Source organism: Sceloporus undulatus, chromosome 2 (assembly GCF_019175285.1).
Source record: "Sceloporus undulatus isolate JIND9_A2432 ecotype Alabama chromosome 2, SceUnd_v1.1, whole genome shotgun sequence".
NCBI lineage: Eukaryota > Metazoa > Chordata > Lepidosauria > Squamata > Phrynosomatidae > Sceloporus > Sceloporus undulatus.
The window spans coordinates 2,319,645-2,332,270 of record NC_056523.1 but is presented as its reverse complement, the minus strand read 5'-3'; the positions used below and the strand labels follow the sequence as shown (position 1 = coordinate 2,332,270).

Below are 12,626 nucleotides of genomic sequence, written 5' to 3'. Positions count from 1 at the left end.
GACAGCCCCATGGTTGTCATGGCAGACATGAAGAATGCTGGACCCACGCCATGTAGATCTTTATAGGTAATAACCAACACGTACTGAGCCCGGAAGCTAATAGGCAGCTAATGAAGAGATTTCAATATAGATGTAATAGGGTCGAATTTAGCTTTACCTACGACCAACCTGGCTGCCATATTCTGCATCAGTTGCTGCTTTCGAAAGTGGCACAAGGATTGCCCCATGTAGAGCACATTACAGAAATCAAGACAAGAGGTTAACAGTGAATATACAATCGTTTCTAGGACCCTCTGCTCCAATAGGGTCGAAGTTGGCGGATCAGCCGAAGCTAATAACAGGCACTCCTGGCTGTCGCATCAACCTGGGAAGACAGCTGAAGCGACAAATCCAGAAGTACCCCCAAGCTGCAAACACTGTCCTTCAGGGGAAGTGTGACTCCGTCAAGTACTGATGAACAAATCTCCATACCCAGTGCAGGGTTTCCTATAGCAAGTACCTCAGTTTTATTTGGATTCAACTTAGGTCTATTTTCCCTCATCCAATCCATTACTGACCTCAGACAGTCATTCAGAGGGGAGATTCCTTCCTTGGTCACTGAAGCAGTCGGAGACATAAAGAAACAAATTTGGGTGTCATCAGCATTTTGATAACACCCCGCCCCATCTCTCCAGATGATCTCACCCAGCGGCTTCATGTAAATGTTAAACAGCATTGGGGACAGAATTGCACCCTGAGGGATGCCTGACTTGAGCTCCCTCTTGGACGAATAACTGTCCCCAAGCGGCAACCTCTGGAATCTGCTTGAGAGGTAGGACCGGAACCACTGCAACACATAGCTGCCAATTCCTAACTCTCTCAGGCGTTCCAGAAGGATACTATGGTCTATGGTATCAACGGCTGCTGAGAGCTCCAAGAGTACCAACAGGGTCACACTTCCCCTGTCGATGCCCAGACGGAGATGATTGACCAAGGCAACCAAGACAGTCTCTACTCTGTATCCTGACCTGAAGCCGGTTTGAAATGGATTAAGATAATTGGCTTCATCCAAGAATGCTTGGAATTGGTTTGCAACCACCGCAGCTGTGGCATGGGTAGGAGAAGAAAAGACTGGCTGGACTGATTGCAGAAAGGGTGTGAATCCTTTTCCTCTGTCTCCAGGCAAAGAATGCCTAGTCAGATAAAGAGGTAATGTTGGCCCAAGACCAGCACTTTCTTTCACACGCAAAGGACAAATAATCCAATACAGTCGGCCCTTCTTATACACTGATTTTTTATACACGGATTCAAGCATCCACTGTTTGAACCTAGATATTTCTAGAGAGAAAATAGTAATAAAATCTGTGAATAATCAAAACTGTAAATGTGGAGGGAAGAATGTATACAGTATGATATAGCAAAATATATTCCTCTCTGACTTCTAATCAACTGCTTCACAGCTCCAAATGTAGTCCACACACACACACACACAGAGAAATAAATGATACTGGTGCTTCAACCATAACTCTCAACCAACTGAACATTCCCACTGTCAACTGAACCCTGTCATGTCTCTTGGTCTACTCACATACAGTGTAGGCTGTGAGTTTCATGGCTCAGCAGTCTGTGAATGATGTCCCACAGAATACGTGTCATCTGTCAACCAAAATATTTTTCTGTTGTTTCAAGACACATTACATCAACAAGATCTGCTAGGCATTTGGACATATCACAAACCCACTGTGAATGTATTCTGAAAGCCCTCATGTGAATAACTTTTTGGGGCTTAGGAGCACAGAAAGAGGCATAGGAGTTGGGTAACCAAACCACTTCTGAAGAATCCTAGCAATTTGGTCAAGAGCCTCTATTGCAGTGGTTCCCAACCTTTGGTCCTTTAGATGCTTTGGACTTCAGTTCCCAGAATTTCTGAGCATTGGCCATAGTGGTTGGGTCTCCTGGGAGTTGAAGTCTAAAACATCTGGAGGTTCAAAGATTAAGAACTACTGTTCTATGGGAAGGAGAGGATCCTCTGGACACATAAAATTACCAGCAGAAAATGGTAATCTGTTCTGATTTTACAGACAGGAGGAAAGAAGATAAACTTTGTGAAGTCGAAGGCTTTCATAGTTTTTTGTGGGTTTTTCGGGCTATGCAGCCATGTTCTGGAAGAGTTTATTCCTGACGTTTTGCCAGAATCTGTGGCTAGTATCTTCACAGAAAGATGCCAGTCACAGATGCTGGAGGAGAAGGAGGAGGAAGAAGAGACTGAAGCATTGTACTTGCATCAGTTATAACTCTGCAGGCTTTGGACAGAACAAAATCAAAATGTTATATTTAAAACGCAGCTCTAGACAAGCTCAGGTCTGGCCCAATGTGAGCTGGGGGCACGGCCTTGTATTGCATTTCTACACCTGCATCCCAACAATTGAGTAAGAAATGCCAAGAACATGAATTCATTCTTACAACATCTATCCAATAAAGGCAAAAGGGATCCTTACCCAGAGAGGCCTCCTTCCCATCATCCTCCATCCTGACTTCCTTGTAAGAAGTCCTCTGGCCAGGATCCAGGAGATTCCATTCCTTTTGGGAAATTACATAGCCACCTCCTCAAAGCAGACTTGGAGCTGAAAGGGGAGAAACCCAAAAGTTCTGTAATGAGTAATAATCCCTCTTCATGTATCTCCCAGTACAAGCCAATTAGAGAGAGGATTTTCAGGAGAAGCCCTCTTCTTTGCCCCATCACATTCTCAAGCTTGTAGGGCGGGAACAAGGAGACAGGGCCTTCTCAGTGGCTGCTCTCAGACTTTCAGTAATGTGCTGTGTCATTTTGTTGCTTTGTATGCAGTCTTTCAATGAATTTTAGTTTTTAACAACTTTTCAGATTGTTGAATTTTTTTAAAATAATTCAACAATTATGTTTTTCTATTTTTAATCTGCATTGTTTTTAATAAGTTATGAGTCCCATTGGGGAAAAGGAATGAATAATATAAATAAATAAATGTCTCCATAGGAATGATCTTTGGCTCAAGTAACTTCCCACCAACTTCTACAGCCCACTTAAAACTCCACTTCCCCAGCTCCATACCAAAGCCAACTTGGACACATGTTCAATAAACTAGTTTTTCCAAGACACTGTGGGGTAAAAGGTAATTTAAATAAATCAGATCTAAATCCTTTGGTGTCAGTCACTTCATATCCTCAAGAATAGTGTGTATTCTATCAGATCCAGGTATGAGGTGAGCACTTTTGCTAGTATAGGCAACCTCTAAGTGAGTAATCTCATTATTTTGATATGAACAGCATGTGTGCGTGTGTGTGCGTGTGTGTGTGTGTCTGTCTATATTAGTTTGAAGGCACACTCATCCTGCCCCATTTGCTGGGGTGAGATGCACAGGACCCCTGTCAATGTGGGAAAACTGGAAATATAAAAAACACTACATTTTTACCTGAGAGAACACCTCTCTAGGAATCTCTAGGTTTTCCAGTGCAACTCTGTGGTCAACATCTGCCAGACATCGACCATAGAATTGTGTTGAAGGAGTTATAAATGCTTAGTGGAATGTTCTCTCTAGGAATCTCTAGCTCCTTCAATGCGACTTTTGGTTAAAGGTGACCACAGAGTTGCACTGGAGGACCTAGATATTCCTAGAGAGAACATATTAATAAAATCTGTGAATAATCAAATCTGCAAAAGCCACAAACATGGAGGGACATGTGTATTTTTAAAACAAAAACAAACACAAAATGTTTCTGAGTACTACATAAGCAGGTTAGATGAGTGAATGTAACTGCTGAGCTACTCTTGCCAATCCACGAATATTTATGCCTCAGAATAAGAATATGTGCACAGTTGCTTAAAAATAGACGACAGAAATCTCTTTCACAGCTATGGAACTTTTGCGTCACATTAACAGCCATGGCTCCATGTCCTATGGAATTCTGGGATGTTTAGTTCTATAAACTATGCAGAATTCTCTTCCAGAAAGTTCTTAGTGCCTCCCCAAACTACAAACCCCAGGATTCTACAGGACCTGGAACCATGGCCAGATGGTACCAACATGCTATAACTGCGCAAAATGAAAAAGTGCTTAGAGTTCAATACAATTGTAACATTTATAGAAATAATGAGCTAGCATTAATACTTGAAATTATAAAGAAGCCTCTTGTTCTATAAGCTTTGTTCTTCTTCTTGTTTAACCTCAACCTAACTCACTCATTGACAGGAATGGTGAGAATCTCAGTCATGGGTACATGAACTCACAAAAACTACACATCTTGGTCCATAGTTGGCCCACTAGGCAGTGAACCCAAGAGAACTGAAAGCCAAGGGCAAGGTGAGTGGGTGACAGGAGCCCTGGGAGAAATTTTGGGTGAGGAACCTGCTAGGGACAAATAGAGAATGAGTGTCTCTTACTGCACTTCTGAAATCAGAGGGAGTCTTCTGGAGTAATAGAGTTGGTTAGGCCTTTACTCCCAGGAAAGTGGGTGCAGGATAGCAGTTGAAGGGTTGGATCTGGACTTAGTCTTTCCCAAAGCATCTCTTCCAAGCATGGATAAGAAAAAGCAAAAAGGGGCTCAAGGGAAATGCAGAACTATTATATTATTATTATTATTATTATATTATTCTTTATTATTATATCCTGCTTTTCTCCTGTACAGAGACACAAGGTAGCTAACAAAATTAAAACATGTCCAAGCTCTAAATTAAAACATTAAAAATACAATGTTTGAAAAACAATGACACAACTTTAAAAAATGAGAAAACATTACATATTCAAATTTAAAATGTAAAAAATCTTATAAGATTCTTTCGTATGTTACAGGGAGGAATTATTTCCTAGAGTTTCTTTGATAATACAATACAGCCCCCAAAATGCTTAGAATCTTGGTACAAAAGTGCTGATTTCCCCAGGAAAGTTTTGTGGGAAAAACATAATTATTTCCCCACTTTCTAGACCTTCAGAACTGAATCCTACAGGGCAAACTTAAGACACTCACCCGTTTCTTGACAGGGTGCCTCTCTCTCTTTTTGTTTGGACATAGCCCTGATATAAGATTGTAGTGTTAATGGGCCAGCTGCTCTCTCTCTCTCTCTCTCTCTAGTGCCCACATCACTGGGTTGTTGTGAAGGTGAAGGAATCAGGAACATTTGTGCCTCTCACACTTCCTTCCTATATTTATAATGTGAGACTTTTTAAAAAAATCAGAAAATTTCTAAAACCAGATTTCTTTTTCTTGTGTTTATTTTCTTAAAACTGGTTTTATTTAACTAGTTAAATAGATATTTTATTAAAACTAGTTTTAAAAATCACTGCATCTCTAGCCAGTTACATAAAGTTTTCTAGCCTGATGAATTGTTTTGGGCAGGTAGTGACTGAACAGTACTTCCAGGGATCTTTTTGAAGGATAAATAAAAATACTACAACAAAGTTGTGGGAGGAAAGTGATGGGATATGTAGTACTTTCTTGAGGTTTGTTAGAAACTCAGGAAAGTTTCTCAGTAGCAGAATAAACACAGCGGAATATAAAGTGAGCAGGAAAAACTAACTAGTTCCACTTTTCTCTCCCAGCCACGTGTCCCCAACAAAAACACAGTCACTTGGTTAAAAGTGAAAAAAGAAATAAGTTTATTTACAAAATCATGTGTTTAGCTTCATGTTGCAAGAATTAGGAGGTAGAAAAAGTAGTGTGCATGCATCTGAGGAAAGATGCTCCCTCAGCATGCATCCATCACTCCAGACAAAGGGAAGGAAGATAGTAAGTAATGGTGACTCTTCTTCGGGGACAAAAGGTTAGGTGTGCTCTTTTTGGGTAAACAGGAAATGAGAAGTTGCTATATCCCAACAGAAAGTGGTGAAGGAGACACAGAATGGTGTCAATATTCCTTCCTTCTAGTCTTCTCTCTCTCTCTGCCTAGCATCTCATGGGCTTCTTTTTCATTTAGGAAAACCAAAGAGAGCCTTTCTAGGTCTCTTTGTGAGAGGAACCAAATCGCACTAAGCAGTTCCAGGAAGAAAAGGTGGCCCATGGGGAGGGGAGATCTTATTCTTCCAACCAACATGGAAACTGCACCCATCCGCCCCTCTCTATAAGGAAGCCTAGGAGGCCAGAAAAGAGGGGAAGGGAGTTTTGCAAGCAGATTTGAGGGGTGTGTGTGTCTTCCATTGCCAGGCATTGGCCTTGTGGGGTGTAAAGAAATCAGAAAAGACCAGCCGTCTGGTATGGACAGTTTAACTTATCCTGGTCAACTCAACTGACACTTGGTCAACTCAATTGACACTTGTGGCCAATGCAATTAACACTGTGGTCAATTCCATTGACAACGAATTAGGCAAGTCCATTCTTTTTATAGACAGAGACAAAAAAGGAGGACATATAGGATGGCTGGTTAATCATAGCATGGCTGCTGTTTAACCATCTGTGCCTCGACCTTTGGGTTTGTGTACTTGGTAATAGTTAACTTTGCAATTTCCTGAGAAGAAGAGTCAGATTAACTTTTATGCCTAATTAGCAGGAGATCCTTCCTTTTAATCTGACAGACAAAACACTCCGCATGTGTAAAGCCTTTCAGCACGTAGGAAGAATTTCCCTACGAGGGGAGGAGGAGAAAGGGGGGGAAGGAAGGGTCATTTCTTTCTCCTCTCCCCAGAAGCTGATTTGGTCCTCCTCCTTGCAGCCTCCCCTCCATTTTCTCTGGGGAGCAGAGCTTTGGTCCTTACAACATGGGGGGGGGCTGACTGGGGTGGTGGTGGTTCTCTCTATCTTCTTACCTTCCAGAGAACCCTTTCCCGCTCCATCAACCATCCAAATATGCTTCTCCCCACAGAGGTCCCTTCCTCCTGCTCCCCACCTTACCCTCCTTCCATTCCTCCCTCCCAAAGACAGGGCCCCCCTTCCCACAGCCAGGGTCCCTCTACACAAGGTCTGCACAACATACAGCCCCAGTGGCACATGCTGCCGCCGAAGCATTTTGAGTGGACCATGAAGATGTAGAATGACTTCAACTCCACTGGTCAAGTCTCTCCTGAGTGAGATGACCATGTGTGGGAGGATTGAACGAATACACAAGCAAACGCTTGCCCTGCTGGCTCTCCTCATGCTCGTCTTTTTGTCAAGCAGAAGGCCAGATGGTGGTTGATAAGGAGGACATGTGAACACTGCCCCTAAAGCTCCTCCACTGCCAGTTTTCTCCTGGAGCGGAACAGGCCGGAGGAGGAGAATTTTTATTGTGGCAGCCCCATGGGTTTTGTCCTCCAATTGCTGTCACCAGTCTGTTCCTTTTTTGGTATTCACTTTCAGATGTTACCTCACGCGCCGGTGCTTATTTCAGACCCTGCCAGCCTGTACGTAATTAACAATAAACCTTTATTTGAATAAACCTTTTACAGTTTCACATTCTTCATTTGCCTTTCACTTCTTATTGCTTCCACTGTTTGAACTAGTTCACTTTTACTCCTCTATTTCTCTCTTCCTATTCGATACTTCCTAGTTACTCTCATTAGGACCCTAACACTTCTCATACTGTTTATCCTTCTGACCTTATTTCATATTCTGGTGGTTATACATTGCCCTGTAATGCACAGCCATTCACTCGAAAACACAAGGTTTGCGAGTTCAAAAGGGCCAACCAAGCTCAACTCAGGCTGCATCCTTTTCCGAGGTCGCTAAAATGAGTACAGTGTGCCTCGGTTTACGGAAATTAATTCGTAACGCGGCCGCTTTCGTAACCCGAAAAAGCCTTCGGAAGCCGAATTGGCCATAGGCGCTAATGGGGAAAAGCCGCTTTCCGTGTGAAAAAGCCCAAAAAAGCACCAAAAGTTTTTTCGTAACCTGAAAAAACATTCGTAACCCCGAAACAATAATTCCCTATGGGATTTTTTCGTATCCCGAAAATTGAGTACCTGGGTATTTCGTATCCCGAGGGTACCACTGTACCGCAGACTGTGGGGGCAATTAGCTTACTTGCTTAATTAAGATTACTTGCCCTGGTCACTCGATATGATCTTTGGAATTAAGGTATAGAAATAAACAAATTAAGTATTATGATTAACTATTCTAGCCCAGACACAGGCTAACCCTAACGTTCAGACATCAGACTAGCCACTCCCTCAATTGGAGTGCGGTATTGAACCAGTTCCATCACTTCGTCCCTGTCAAACTCTTGTTGCATAGAGGTAAGACATTACCTTCCAAATAGAGATAAGTTCCTAACCTTGGACCTAACACAACCAATCCGAACTGTCTGAAACAAAAACTCTCGACTCCAACTGGGAGCAAAGGAATTCTTCTCCTCTTACCTTCCACATTCCATTGCTGTCCCTCCAAGCTGACAACCTGATTGGCTGTGGCTTGCTTCCTCTTTATTGGCTCTTGCTACCCACAACAGTCTCTGTCTGCCGCCAGCGGACTCCTGATTGCCTGTGGGGTCGCTTCCTCCTGAGTTGGCTCTTGCTACCCACAACATCGAACTGTTTGCCGCCGTGACTCCTGATTGGCAGTGGCTTGCGTCTCTTATTGAATTCTTGCTATCCATAGACATCCTACTGGCTGGCTTTGTTTGTTTTTTTTTTGGCAGCTGACTCCTAATTGGCCGGGGGTCGCTTCCCTCCGGAGTGTCTCTTGGCTCCACCCAACACATTTCTATGGGGTGCCGCTAGCGGACCCTGATTGGCTGTGGTGCGCTGCCTCTTGATTGGCTCTTGCTACCCAAAACATTCTACGTGTCTGGCCGCCAGCTGACTCCTGATTGGTCCATGGCCTCGCTTCTACTGATTGGCTCTTGCAAACCCACAAAATGTTCTACTGTCTGCCGCCAGCTGACCGCCGGATTGGCCGGGGGCTCGCTTCCTCCCCTGATGGCTTCGATACCCACAACATTCTACTGGCTGCAGCACAGCTGACCCCTGATTGGCCGTGGCGCGCTTCCTCTTGATTGGATCATCCTACCCACAAACAATCTACTGGCTGCCGCCAGCTGACTCCTAATTGGCCGTGGCTCGCTTCCTCCTGATTGGCTCTGGCTGCCCCCACATGGTACGGGCTGCCGCCAGCGGACGGCTGATTGGCGGTGGCTCCTGTCCTCTTGATTGGCTCTTGCTACCACACAACATTCACTGGCTGCTGCCAGCTGACTCCTGATTGGCATTGGCTCGCTTCAGCTTGATATTGGCTCTGGCTACCCACAACAGTCCTACTGGCTGTCAACCAGCTTACTCCTGATTGGCTGTGGCTCGCTTCTCTGATTGGCCGATGCTACCCCAACATGCTACTCTGGCTTCTGCCAATTGACTCCTCATGGGTCGTGGCTCGCTTCCCCCTCCTGATTGGGCTCGGCGACCAACCCCACAACATTTCTACTGGTTGCCCTGCCAGCTGACGTCATGACTACTGGACCATGGCTCGCTACTCTTGATTGGTCCTCTGGCTACCCAAAACATTCTACTGGCTGTCCGCCAGCTGACTCCTGATTGGCCGTGGTCGCATCCTCCGGATTGGGCTCTGGCGACCACAACATTCTGCTGGTTGCCAGCCAGCTGAACTCCTGATTGGTCATGGCTTTGGCTCCCGCTTTCCTCCTGATGGCTCTTGCAACACACAAATTCTACTGCTTGCCCGACAGACTGACCCCTGAGTTGGCTGTGGCGCGCTTCTCGTGAGTGGCGCATTCCTACCCACAACAGCTCTGGCTGCCGCCAGCCTGACTCCTAAGGGGCCGTGCTCGCTTCCGCATGATTGGCATCTGGCTGCCCCCCCAAAAAAACATTCCTACTGCTGCCGCCAGCTGACTCCTGCATTGGCTGTGCTCGCTTCCTCTTGATTGGCTCTGGCGACCCCACAACACATTGTAACTGGCACTGCCGCCACTGACTGCTGTTGGCTTGGCTCGCTTCCTCTGATGTGTGGCTCTTGCTACCCCAACATTCTACTGGCTGCTGCCAGCTGACTTATGATTGGCATTGGCCGCTCCTCTTGAGTGGCTCTGGCTACCCACAACTTCTATCTGCGGCTGGCCCACTGACCTCCTCATTGGTCGTGGCTTGCTTCCTCCTGATTTGGCTCGTGCGACCCACAACATTCTACTGGTTTTGCCGCCGAGCTGACGTCTGACTGGCCATGGCTCGCTTCCTCTTGAGTGGCTCTGCTTAACCCAAAACATTCGACTGGCTGTCGCCAGCTGACTCCTGAGTGGCGTGCGCGCATCCTCCGGATTGGTTCGGCTACCCACAACATTCCTGCTGCTGGTTGCCGCAAGCTGACTCCTGATTGGCCGTGGCTCGCGTCCTCCTGATTGGCTCTTTACCACAACTTCTACGGGCTGCCAGCCAACTGACTCTGATTGGCCGGGGCGCCACTTCCCTCCTGAATTGGCTCTGGCTAACCACAACATTCTCTGGCTGCTGCCAGCGGACTCTTGATTGGCCGTGGCTTGGCTCCTCCTGATTGGCTCTTGCTAACCCTCAGCGTTCCACGGGCTGTCGACACATGACTCCTGATTGGCCGGGCTCCGCTTTCCTCTTAATTGGCTCTTGCCTACAACACAGAGCAACATTCAACTGTCATGCCTCCTAGCTCCCCTGATTGGCCGCGGCTCGCTTCCCTAATTGGCCGTGCTACACCACAATCGAACAATCTAATGGCTGCCGCCAGCTGAACTCTGATTGGCTGTGGCTGCGCTGTCCCTCTGGATTGGCTCTTGCTCCACACACATTCTACTGACGGCTGCCAGCTGACTCTGATTGCCTGGCTCGCTTCCTCTTGATTGGCTCTGGCTACCACAACATTCACTGCTGTCACCAGCTTACGCCCTCATTGGCTAGGGGCTAGCTGTTTCTCTTGATTGGCTCTTGCGACCCACCACAACATTCTACTGTCTGCTGGCCAAGTTTGACTCCTGATTGGCGAGGCTTTCGCTTGTCCTCCTGATTGGCTCTGGCGGCCCCCCACGTTCTACTGGCTGCACCCAGCCGACCCCTGATTGGCGTGGCTTCGCTCTACTCCCCTGAAGTGGCTCCTGTCGGCCCCCCTTGTCACACCTTGTCATTCAGCAGAGAGTTCGCATGAGAGAAACCATACAATGGACCAGCTGACTCCTGATGGCCGTGGCAGCCTTCCGCTTGAGTGCTCTTGCTACCCAAAACAGTCTACTTGCGGCGCCAACTGCTCCTGATTGGTCGTGGAGCGCGTCCTCCTGAGTGCTCTGGCTGCCCCCAACGGTCTATTGGCTTCCACCAGCTGACTTCTGAGTGGCCGTGGGCTCGCGCTTCCACTTGATGCTCTTGCTACCCCCAACATTCTACTGGCTGATGCCAGCTGAGTCCTTGATTGGCTTGCTCGCGAGCCTCATGATTGGCTCTGGCTACACCAACATTCGGCTTGTTGACGCAGCTGACTCCTCATTGGCTGTGGCTAGCTTTCTCTTGAGTGGCTCGTGCTACACACAACATTCTACTGGGCTGCCACCAATGAAAACCTCATTGTCGTGGGCTCGCTTCCTCTTGATTGGCATCGTGTCTACAAGCAAACATTTTCTAATGGCTGCGCCAGATGACTCCTAATTGGCCGTGGCTCGCCTTCCTTGGATTTGCTCTGGCTACCCACAACATTCTACTGGCGCCGCCAGCCTGAACTCCTAATTGGCCGTGGCTCGCTTCCTCCTGATTGCTCGTGCTAAACCCCCACAACATTCTAACTTGCTGCCGCCAGCGACTCTAATTGGCCCGTGGCTCGCTGCTACTGAGTTGGCTCTGCTGCCCCCTTGTTCACACCGTGTCATTCATCAGAGAGTTCACATGGGAGAAAACCATACAAATGCAGTGACTCCTGATTGGCCTGCTCTCTTCTCTTCCTCTTGAATTGGCTCTTTGCACCCAAAACATGCTACTTGCTGGCGCCAACTGACTCCTGATTGGGCGTGGATCGATTCCGCCTGATATGGCTCTGGCTGCCCCAACATTCTAATTCTACTAACTGGCTGCCACCAATGAACTCCTCATTTGTCGTGGCTCGCTTCCACTTGATTGTCGTGCTAACACCAACATTCTACGGGCCTGCCGCCAGATGACTCCAATGTGCCGTGGCTTTCGCTTCTCTGATTGGCTCTGGCTTACCCCAACATTCGCTGGCTGCCCGCCAGCTGGACTCCTAAGTGCCGTGGCTCCGCTTCCTCCGGATTATTGGCTCTGCTACGACCCACAACAACATGCTACTTGCTGGCGCCAACTGACCTACCTGATTGGTCGGAGGATCGCTTTCCTCCGGATTGGAGCTCTGGCTGCCCCCAACGGGTCTATTGGCGGCCGACCCACTTGACTGCTGATTGGCAGTGGCTTCGCTTCCACTTGATTGGACTCTTGCGACCCCCAACCTTCTACGGGCCTGCGGCCAGCTGATGCTTGATCTGCCTTGGACTCGCATCTCCGGATTGCTCTGGCTACCCACAACATTCTGCTGGTTGCAGCCGCTGACCCTCATTGCTGTGGCTAGCTTTCTCTGATGGGCTACTTGCTACCCACACAATCTACTGGCTGCACCAAATACTCCTCATGGTCGTGCTCGCTTCCCTCTTGATTGGCTCGTGCTACCCACAACATTCTACTGGCTGCCTCCAGATGAACGTCCTAATTGGCCGTGGCTCCGCTTCCCTCTTG

At 47.2% G+C, this 12,626-nt stretch overlaps 1 long non-coding RNA gene across 1 annotated transcript; it reads right to left on the bottom strand.

The window, feature by feature from the left end:
• Window positions 1-1,045: 1,045 nt before the first annotated feature.
• On the bottom strand, window positions 1,046-4,534 carry LOC121923074. The gene is made up of 3 exons (XR_006102302.1): window positions 4,394-4,534; window positions 2,478-2,603; window positions 1,046-1,635 (listed from the first exon to the last, which is right to left on the bottom strand). It is a non-coding gene; the product is annotated as an uncharacterized LOC121923074 (long non-coding RNA).
• Between the last annotated feature and the right edge of the window lie 8,092 nt (window positions 4,535-12,626).